This window comes from Orycteropus afer, unplaced genomic scaffold (assembly GCF_000298275.1).
Source record: "Orycteropus afer afer isolate SDZICR_OR568_19922 unplaced genomic scaffold, OryAfe1.0 scaffold00086, whole genome shotgun sequence".
Lineage (NCBI taxonomy): Eukaryota > Metazoa > Chordata > Mammalia > Tubulidentata > Orycteropodidae > Orycteropus > Orycteropus afer.
The window spans coordinates 10,603,392-10,614,481 of record NW_006921673.1 but is presented as its reverse complement, the minus strand read 5'-3'; positions in this window follow the sequence as shown (position 1 = coordinate 10,614,481).

Genomic DNA, 11,090 nt, shown 5'->3' with positions numbered 1-11,090 from the left:
CAGAGTTGCTCAGTCTGCTGCCAGACCGCAGCTCAGTGTGTCTCCTTTTTTGGTATTTTCACGCAAATTCTTCTGCTAGTTGGGGTTTAGTCCACTTTTGTATCCTTCCCTTCAAGGCTCAGGGGTCCAAGATTATCTTCTGTGTCTATGTTAATTGATTTCCCTTTTCTTTGTTGAAGAGCATCTGTGCAGTCCTTGTGCCTAGTCCACCATCTTGCCCTCATGACTCATCTTTATGTAAAAATTTTTAAAAGTATACATTTAAAAGTTTTCACCTTTATTATATTTAAAAGATTATTCTATTGAGTCTGAAAATGTAAAATATATTTCTTTTCAATTTGAATAAGTAAGTGAAGCATTTATGTAAATAGTTATAAAGCTTGACTATATGGGCTTACCATCCTATGAATACTATAGACAATAGCAGCCATAAAATTTCAAGGAGGAGAGATTACTTGAGATTGCAGAGAAATCAGCTCAAAATTCTCAAACCTTGCTATCTTTATTCCATAGTTATATTGAATTTCCAGTTCTTTATTCTGGCCTGCTTTGTGTTTTTCAACCAAATAGCAAATTCAGAGGAATTTGAATTTTTGGTGGCGTAGTGATTAATGCATTTGACTGCTAACCAGAAGGTTGGTGGTTCAAACCAACAGCTGTTCTGAGGAAGGAAGATGGGACAGTCTACTTCCATAAAGATTTACCACCTTGGGAACCCAAAGGGGGGGTCTATGAGTTGGCATTGACTAGATGGCAGTGAGTTTTGGAGGAAGTCACCTCTAAAGAGGTATTTTCTTTACATTTGACAAAGATACATATGCTTCAGGCTATTCTTTGGAGCCAGAATGTCCAAGTATTGGTTCAATACTTATGATTAGTTGTTAGTTGCTATCAAAATGATTTTGATTCAAGGTGACCCCACATAAACAGGCATAGCAGTTTTATTGCACTTCACAGATATTGTTTGTTTGTTTACAAATTGAAAGATTGTGGCAATACTGTGTCAAGAAAATCTATCAGCACCATTTTTCCAACAGCTTGTGCTCACTGTATCTATGTGTCACATTTTGTTAATTCTTCACAATATTTTAAACTTTATCATAGTGCTATTGCACACTGAATAGACTACTTGTTGTTAGGGGCTGTCAAATTGTCTCTGATTCATAGAGAGCCCATGTACAACAGAACAAAACACTACCCAGTCCTGTGCCAGCCTCATGATCCTTGCTATTCCTGAGCCCGTCATTTCTATCACTAAGTCAACCCATCTTGATGAGGGCCTTCCCCTTCTTCATTGACACTCCACTTTACCAAACATGATATCCTTCTCCAGGGAATGATTCCTTCTGACAATATGACCAAAGTAGGTGAAATGAGGTTTGGCCATTCTTGTTTTCAAAGAGCATTCCACCTGCACTTTTTCCAGGACAGATTTGTTAGTCCATTAGCAGACCCTGGTACTCTTACCATTCTTCTCCAACACTGCAACTCAAAAGCATCTACTCTTCTTTGGTCTTCATTATTCATTGTCCAGATCTCACATGTGTAAGCAGTGATTGAAAGTAACATGGCTTGGGTTAGACACACCCAAGAAGATATCTTTGCTCTTCATCACTTGAAAGAGGTCTTTTGCAGCAGATTTTCCCAATGCAATATGCTGTCTGATGTCTTGACTGTTTCTTCCATTGGTGTTGATTGTAGAACCAAGTAATATGAAGTCTTTGACAACTCCAATATTTTCTCTATTTATCGTGATGCTTCTTATTGGTCAAGTTGTGAGGGTTTTTGTTTTATTTATATTGAGGTGTAATCCATACAGCAGACTCTAGTCTTCAATCTTCATCAGTAAGTGCTTCAAGTCATCCTCACTTTCATCAAGCAAAGTTGTGTCTCTGAATATCTCAGTTTGTTAATGAGTCTTCCTCCAATCCTGATGCAACATTACTCTTCTTATAGCCCAGCTTCTTGGATTTTTTGTTCAGCATACAGATTGAATAAGTATGGTGAAAGGATACAATCCTTCCTGAATTTAAACCATGCAATATCCCCTTTGTCTGTTCAAACAACAGCCTCCCAGTCTAGTACATGTCCTTCATGAGCAAAAATAAGTGTTCTGAAATTCCCATTCTTCTTGATGTTATCCATAATGTGTTAAGATCCACACAATCAAATGCTTTTGCATGGTCAATAAAACATAAGTAAACACCTTTCTGGTATTCGCTGGTATTCTTGGCTTTCAGCCAAGCTCCATCTCATGTCAACAATGATATCCCTCTTTCCACGTCCTCTTGTGAATCCAGTTTGCATTTCCAGAAATTCTCTGGCAATATCTTGCTGCAATCACTTTTCAATTATCTTCAGCATGATTTTATTTGTATGTGATATTAATGATATTGTTTGATAATTTCTATATTCTGTGGGATGACCTTTCTTTGGAATGGATACAAATATGGATTTGGTCAGGTAGCTGCCATCCAAATTTCTCAGCATAGAGAAGAGAGTGCCTTCAGTGCAGCATCCATTTGTTGAAACATCTCAGTTGGCATTCCATCAATTCCTGGAGCCTTTTTTTTTTGCCAATTTATTTAGTGCATCTTTGACTTCTTCCTTTAGTAACATTGATTCTTGATCACATGGCACCTCCTGAAATGGATGAACATTGACCAATTCTTTTTGATACAGTGATTCTGTGTATTCCCTCCATCTATCTTCATTGGATGTTTCCTGCATCATTCAATATTTTGCTCATAGAATCTTTCAATATTGCAACTCGAAGCTTCAATTTTTTCTTCAGTTCTTTCACCTTGAGAAATGACAAAAATGGTTTTCCCTTTTGGTTTTTTAACTCCAGGTTTTGAACATTTCATTATAATATTTGGCTTTGTCTGCTCGAGCTGCTCTTTGACATCTTCTGTTCAGCTCTTTTATCTTGTCATTTCTTCCATTTGCTTTAGCTACTGTCCATTCAAAAGCAAGTTTCAGAGTCTCTGCAGATATCCATTTTGATCTTTTCTTCCTTTCCTGTCTTTTTAATGACCTTTTACTTTCTTCATGGATGATGTTCTTAATGTCATTCCATAGTTCCTCTGGTTTTCATTCATTGGTGTTTGATGAATCAAATCTATTTTTTGTTGTTGTTGTTAAGTGCCGTCGAGTTGTTTCTGACTCATAGTGACCCCATGCACAGCAGAACGAAACACTGCCCAATCCCACGCCAGCCCCACAATCCCTGCTATACTTGAGCCCATCATTGCAGCCACCGTGTCAATTCTATTCTTTAGATATCTCTAAATTCAGGAGGGATATAATCAAGCCATATTTTAGCTCTCATAGACTTTTTAAAATTGTCTTCAACCTCAACCTGAACTTGCATATGAGCAGTTGATAGTCTGTTCCTCAATCAGCTTCTGGCCTTGTTTTGGCTGAGGATATTGAGCTTCTCCATTGTGTCTAATAGACTACAGTATAGCATGAACATAAATTGTATATGTACTGGGAAAGCAAAAAGTTTGTTTGACTCACTTTATTACAACTTTCACTTTATTGCAATTTATGGAAACAAACCCACAAGATCTGAGAGGCATGCCTGTATGGAGAAGAACTGCTCAATATGGTTTTGAGGACTGACCTTTTGGAAGCAGATCACCAGATATGACTTCCCTCGTGCCTTTGGGTTAGTTACAAGCATCAACTTTTCAGTTACTAGCCCAGCACTTAACTCTTTGTGCCATCCAAACTCAAAACCAAACTCACTGCCACCAAGTCATTTCAACAACCCCCATTGGGTTTTTGAGGCTGTAAATATTTACAGAAGTAGATTGTTCCATCTTCTTTCCACAGAGCAGCTGGTGGGTTTGAACTGCTGACCTTCAAATTGCATCACTCAATGACTCTTATATTGTTGTTGATAGATGTCTTTGAGTCAGTTCCAACTCATTACAACACTATGTATAACAGAACAAATCACTGCCCGGTCCAGCCCTATCCTCACAACGTTGCCATGTCTGAGCCCATTGTTTCAGCCACTGTGTCAATCCATCTTGTTTAAGGTCTTGTACTTTTTCCCTGACCCTCTGCTTTTCCAAATGTTATGTCCTTCTCCAGAGACTGATCCCTCCTGATAACATGTCTAAAGTTCGTGAGAGGAAGCCTCACCATCCTCATTTCTAATGATCATTCTGGATACACTTCTTTCAAGGAAAGTTGGTTCATTCTTCTGGAATTCTATTCAATATTCTTCACCAACACTGTAATTCAAATCCATCAATTTTTCTTCAGTCTTCCTTATTCATCATCCAACTTTTACATGTATAATTAGCAATTGAAAATGCCATAGCTTGAGTCAGGCACACCTTAATTCTCAAGGTGATATCTTTGCTTTTAAGTCTTTAAAGAGGTTTTTTGGAAACAGATTTGCTCAGTGCCATATGCTGATTGATTTCTTCACTGCTGCTTCCAAAGGTATTGATTTTGGATCCAAGTAAAAGGAAGTCTTTGCCAATTTCAAACTTTTCTTCATTTATCATAATGTGAAGTTTTTTTTTTTTTTTTTTTTTTGAGGTGTAATTCGTAATGAGTACTGTAGTCTTTGATCTTCAAAGTCTTTGATCTTGATCTCTTAAATCTTCTTCACTTTCAGCAAGCAAGGTTGTCTCATCTGCATATTGAAGGTTGTTAATGAGTCTTCCTCCAATCCTGATGCCTGCATCATTCTTGATGATTATTTGACTTCTTATAGTCCAGCTTCTTAAATTATTTGCTTAGTATATAGATTAAATAAACATGATGAAAGAATACAATCCTGATGCACATTATTCCTGATTCGAAACCATTCACTATCCCCTTGTTCTGTTTGAATGACTACCTCTTGGTCTGTGTACAGATACCTTATGAGCACAATTAAGTGTTCTGGAAATCTTTTTATTTGCAATATTAGCAATAATTTGTTTTGATTCACACAGTGAAATACCTTAGCATATAAACATTAAGTGTCAATAACATTGTGCTATGCTTAATATAAAAGTCAAATAATTACCTTGAAAAATGTAAATGCAGACAATCAACTACTAATTACAGGATAGGTTTTATGAATCAATTTTGTGATCAGGAAGAAAAAACAAAACAAAAAACTGGTCTTGACAGGGTCAGGTTACTATTTCTCACATCTTTCTCTCAGAACTGCCTCAAATTCACCACAAAGATGGAGTGGAATTATTAGACTTACTTGTCTCTAATTCTTATTAAGTATTTGTACCTAATGTATCCCACTAAATACGAAAATCCATTTACTAATCCAGCATATATTTATTAAGTGCTCATTTAATCAGCTAAGCTTTGACTATACAAAGGAGAACTCAGGGAAAAAAAAAATAAAACCTTACTGTTTAATATGGACGTTTAATCTGAAATATATTGAAACAAAAAATATGTAATTAAAAGTTGTTAAAATATTATGGAATAAAAGTAAAAACTGCAGTGAAAGAGAAACATGGAAAATAAATCTAGATTTTGGCTTAGGAATAGGCTTCTTTGAAAGCCACTTGGGTGAAGGTTTACAGTATAGTTGATGAGAGAGAGAGAGAGAGAGATAACATTTGCGTGATGGAAGAAGAGTGTAAAGTTTTGTAGCATCAGAGAAACAGGACAAAAACAAAACTGTCTAGAAAAAATGAGGAAGTGAGAGAAAAGTGGATGATTTAGTCGAAGAAGTAAGTCAGAATCAAATAACACAAAGCCATAAATGACATATATTGATTTAATTATGTAATACAATTTCACTTCTGGAATAAGTTGAATATGTTTTAACTGATGAATTATTCTTTCCCTTGTTATTTTCATTTAAACCTCTGCACTTGCCTCCTATTGCCCTTGGAAATTCAAAATTCACTGAAGCTTGATTTTTCCTAAAAGCTTGTATTTCACAATTAGTAACTCATTTTCCAAGGCCTTTCCTGATTCCTTCACCCAATCAATTTCAAATTAGGCTTTTACTCTAAAGAAGAGTTAATTAATGAAGTAATATATGCTCTGACAACAGACATTAATAATAACCCAATATGTTGTACCATGTACTAAATATGTCCATTTAGTGATGCTTTTGAAAATGCTAACATAAAAGAATGGCAAGTGTGAGAATTTCAACAAATTGCCAAGGAAATCAAGGTAACATTGTGGGTAGAAAAGTTTTGTCTTATCACATTATAGAACAGCCATATTTTATTTATAAATGTAAGTGCATAACCAGTGACATTTTTAGAAAAGTGCATTTTAAGCAAAATGCAATGCCTAAATAACATTCTTTCAGAAACAGGAATCAAATAAATGTTATAAGCCAAGGTTTTAGAGATAATTGTCTTTAGTATTATTTCTTCTCCAAGGCAAGTATTTTAAAGTGAAATTGCTCAGGCCATAAGATTCAGGTCAGAAAAAAGAACCAAGAATGGGGCAGGTAATATTTTTTCCCCAATTAATTATGGGAGTTAAATAGTTTATGCAAACTTCAATCTCATACTTCTAAGTCTAAAATACAATCCTTTTCAGGCCTCCATTGCACATAATTAAAAAAATGCTTTCTTAAAATTTATTTCCCAATATGTACATTATGATACAAGACTTACATAATTTACATGAATGCTTTTAATTTTTTTTTTTTTTTCCTAATCCTTCTCTGAAGGTGGGACAATCCTACTTCCATAGTGATACTGCCTCGGAAACCCAAGGAGGGGTCGCTATGAGTCAGGGCTGACTCAACGACAAACAACAACAACAACAATCCTTCTCTACCTCTCTGTGTGCTATAATACATGGACCTTATTTGCCCTATAACATTTCAGTGGCTCCTACTGTGGGTATTCTTTCCCTCTTCACTAGTATTTTTTGTCAGTATATCTTTGATATTTGTCAATTATATGTAAGTCCACATATGTTTAAACTTTGACATTTCCTAAGATGTCCTTCTTACATTTTCATAGTTTCCACATATTTCATTTTCATTTGTGTGTACTATAAACTAAATAGGAGCTCTGGTAGCATAGTGCCTAAGGCACTTGACTGCTAACCAGAAGGCTGGAGGTTCAAACCCACCAGCCACTCCTTGGAAGGAAGGTTGGGCAATCCTACTTCTGTAGTGATACTGCCTCGGAAACCCAAGGAGGGGTCGCTATGAGTCGGGGCTGACTCAATGGCAAACAACAACAATAACAACAACAACATAAACTAAAAAAAAAAAAAAAAAATGAAACTCACTTCCACTAGGTCAATTCTGACTTACAGCTACTCTATAGGACAGAGTAGAAGAGCCCTATAGGGTTTCCAGGACTGAAAATATTTATAGAAGCAGACTGCCACATTTTTCTCCTGAGGAGCAGTTGGTAGATTCAAACCACTAAACTTTTGGTTAGCAGCTGAGCTCTTTAACTACTGAGCTACAGGAGCTTCTCTCTGTATGCCATAAACATCACATACTTAGATTTTGCTTCTTTGAATCAAATTTAAGAGTATGCTAATAAAGGATACTAATATATTTATTGAGACAGAAAAGTTTTGCCTTATTTCCCTTCTTAATTTTTAAAATGACTTCTGGCTCTTTCCTGGTACAATTTTATTCTTTCTTGCATTTTAAAAACTAAAGTATGAATAGTTTTTTATGACTTACTTTTTTTGTTGTCATTATTTACTATTTGAATAATTATATGAATATATTGGATTTTCTTCAATAATCCACATTTGATACAGAATATCATGTTGGTTTTATGTTGAAAATATACCCAGAAAATGACTACTTCTTCTACTTCCACTACCAGCATCTTGTTCTGAACAACCTCCAACTGGGTTATAATAAACCAAACTCATTGCCCTCAAGTCGGATCTGACTCATAGCGACCCCTCCTTGGGTTTCCGAGGCAGTATCACTACAGAAGTAGAGTGCCCCATCTTCCTTCCGAGGAGTAGTGGCCTCCTAATCAATTTTATGGCTATTACTTTCGCTTCAGCAGCCAGAATAATCATTCTAAAGCAAAAATTAGATCAAGTCGCTCCTTTTCTTAAAATTCTCCAATAATCTCTTTAGTCATTCAGAGTCAATGTCAAGGTCCTGGGAATGACATCCAAGGTGTTAATGATACAGTTTTATAGTTCTCTCTGATCCCTCTCTTACTACTTGTCTCATCACTCCCTCCATTCTAGCCTATTGGTCACCTTGAATATGCCACACAAGTCCCTTTAGATTCTCTAATCAGCTGCTCTCACTCTCTATAATTCTTTTCTCTTAAGAGGTAACTCCCTTACTTCCTTCATCTTTCCCTATGACACATATTCTAATCACCTTATTTAATACAACAATTGGCTACCACAGCACTCCTGATCTTGTTTATGCTATTCTAATTTTTATTTTTTCCAAATCAGTTACTTTCTAACATACGATATAACTTACATACCCATTGTAATTATTAATGTTCCCACTAAGCTCACTTGAATGTAAACTTCAGAAGAGCAAAGTTATTTATTTTGTTTACTAATATACCTAAAAATCATACACTAGTATTGTTCTGGTTACCTAGTGCCATTCTGACAAAAATATACCACAAATGGGATACCCTTAACAAACAGGAGTTTATTCTCTTACAATTTGGAGGCTTTTAGTCCAAGTTCAAAATGATATGCTCTAGGGGCTGGATGAAAGCCCCTCAACCTTGGTGTCCAGCTCTGCCTCCTGCTCCCAGCCCACTGGAGCTAGAGGCATTTCTTCACTCAGATAGCTGCAGGCTGCTGAGGCTGAGAAGCCCAGGTTGATAAGTAAAAAGGCACAGTCCTAATGTTACCAAACCACATGGCAGGTCATTAACTTAAGTCCATCACAAGGTCAGCAGAGCATGGCAGGCTGCTGAACAATGACACAGCTACATGCAGGGTCCAAGCATGCCATAAACTAGAGACCATTCCCCAGGAGTTCTGCTTATATATAGGAAGCAGATCACATTCCTTAAGGCAGCTACTCAGCTGCTCACAGTAGATTCCACCATGGAGTTGATTACCAGTCTCATCATGGGGAATACTACATTCAGTTGCCCAGCCACTCAACCAGGCCCAGCCAAGTTGACACAAAAGCATAACCACCACATTTATCTACACTACACAAGCTCAATGTATTTTTAATCAATTAGATTCAATACTGCTACGATATGAGTCAGGTCCGACTCAATGGCAAACAACAATAATATTGTTGTTGTTAGGTGCAGGCGAGTCATTTCTGATTTATAGCGACCCCATGGAGAGCAGAAAGAAACACCGCCCGATCCCATGCCAGCTCCATGATCCTGGTATACTTGAGCCCATTGTCGCAGCCACCATGTCAATCCATCTCGTGAAAGGCCTTCCCCTCTTTCGTCGACACTCCATCTTACCAAGCAAGCATGATATCCGTCTCCAGGGAATGGTCTCTGACAACGTGACCAAAGTAGGTGAGATGAAGTCTGGCCATCCTCGCTTCCAAGGAGCATCTCTGCTGCACTTCCTCCAGGACACATCTGTTAGTTCTTTTTGCAGTCCATGGTACCTTCAGCATTCTTCACCAGCACCACAACTGAAAAGCATCAACCCTTTTTCTGTCTTCCTTATTCATAGTCCAGCTCTCACATGCATACAAGATGATTGGAAATATGGCTTGTGTCAGGCACCACTTATCCCTCAAGGAGACATCCTTGCTCCTCAGCACTTGAAAGAGTTCCTTGGCAGGCTACCTGCCCAGTGATACATGTTGTCTAATGCCCTGACTGGTGCTTCCATTTGCATCGATTGTAGAACCAAGCAACGTGAACTCTTTGACAACCTCAATCTTTTCTCCATTTATTGTGATGTTGCTTATTGGTCCATTTGTGAGGATTTTTGTTTTCTTTATATTGAGATGTAATTCATACTGCAGACTGTGTTCCTCAATTTTCATCAGTAAGTACCTCAAGTCATCCTCACTTTCAGCAAGCAAAGTTGTATCATCAGCTTATCTCAGGTTGTTAATGATTCTTCCTCCAATACTGATGCCACATTTTTCTTCATATAGTCCAGCTTCTCAGATTATATGCTCAACATATAGTTTGAATAAGTATGGGGAAAGGATACAACCCTGACACACTCCCTTCCTGATTTTAAACCATGCAGTGTCCCCTTGTTCCATATGAATGACATCCTCCTGGCCAAGGTACAGGTTCCTCATGAGTAAAATCAAGTGTTCTGGAATTCCCACTCTTCTCAATGTTATCCATAATTTGTCATGATCCACACAATCAAATGCTTTTGCATAGTCAATAAAGCACAAGTAAACATCTTTCTGGTAGTCTTTGCCTTGAGCCAAGATCCATCTGACAGCAACTATTATATCCCTTCCACGTCCTCTTCTGAACCCAGCTTGCACCTCTGGAATTTCTCTGTCAATATACTGCTGCAACCATTTTTTAATTATTTTCAGTAAGATCTTGCTTGTGTGTGATATTAATGATGTTGTTCGATAATTCCACATTGTGTGGGATCACCTTTCTTTGGAATAGGTAGAAATATGGATCTCTTCCAGTCAGTTGGCCAGGTAGCTGTTTTCCAAATCTCTTGGCATAACCAAGTGATTGCCTTCAGTGTGGCATCCATTTGTTGAAATATCTCAATAGGTATTCCATCAATTCCCAGAACCTTGTTCTTCACCAACCCCTTCATTGCAGCTTCAAGTTCCTCCTTCAGTACCATTGGTTCTAGCTCATATGCCACCTCCTGAAATGGATGAAGATTGACCAGTTCTTTTTGGTACAGTGACTCTGTGTATTCCTTCTATCTTCTTTTGATGTTACTTGCATCATTCAATGTTTTTCCCTTAGAATCTTTCAATATTGCAACTTGAAACTTAAATATTTTCTTCAATTCTTTCAGCTTGAGAAAAGCCAAGCGTGTTCTTCCCTTTTGGTTTTCTAACTCCAGGTCTTTGCACATTTCATTATAGTCATTGGCTTTGTCTTCTCGAGCTGCTCTTTGAAATCTTTGGTTCAATTCTTTTATCTTGTCATTTCTTCCATTTGCTTTAGCTACTCTCTGATCAAGGGCACGTTTCAGAG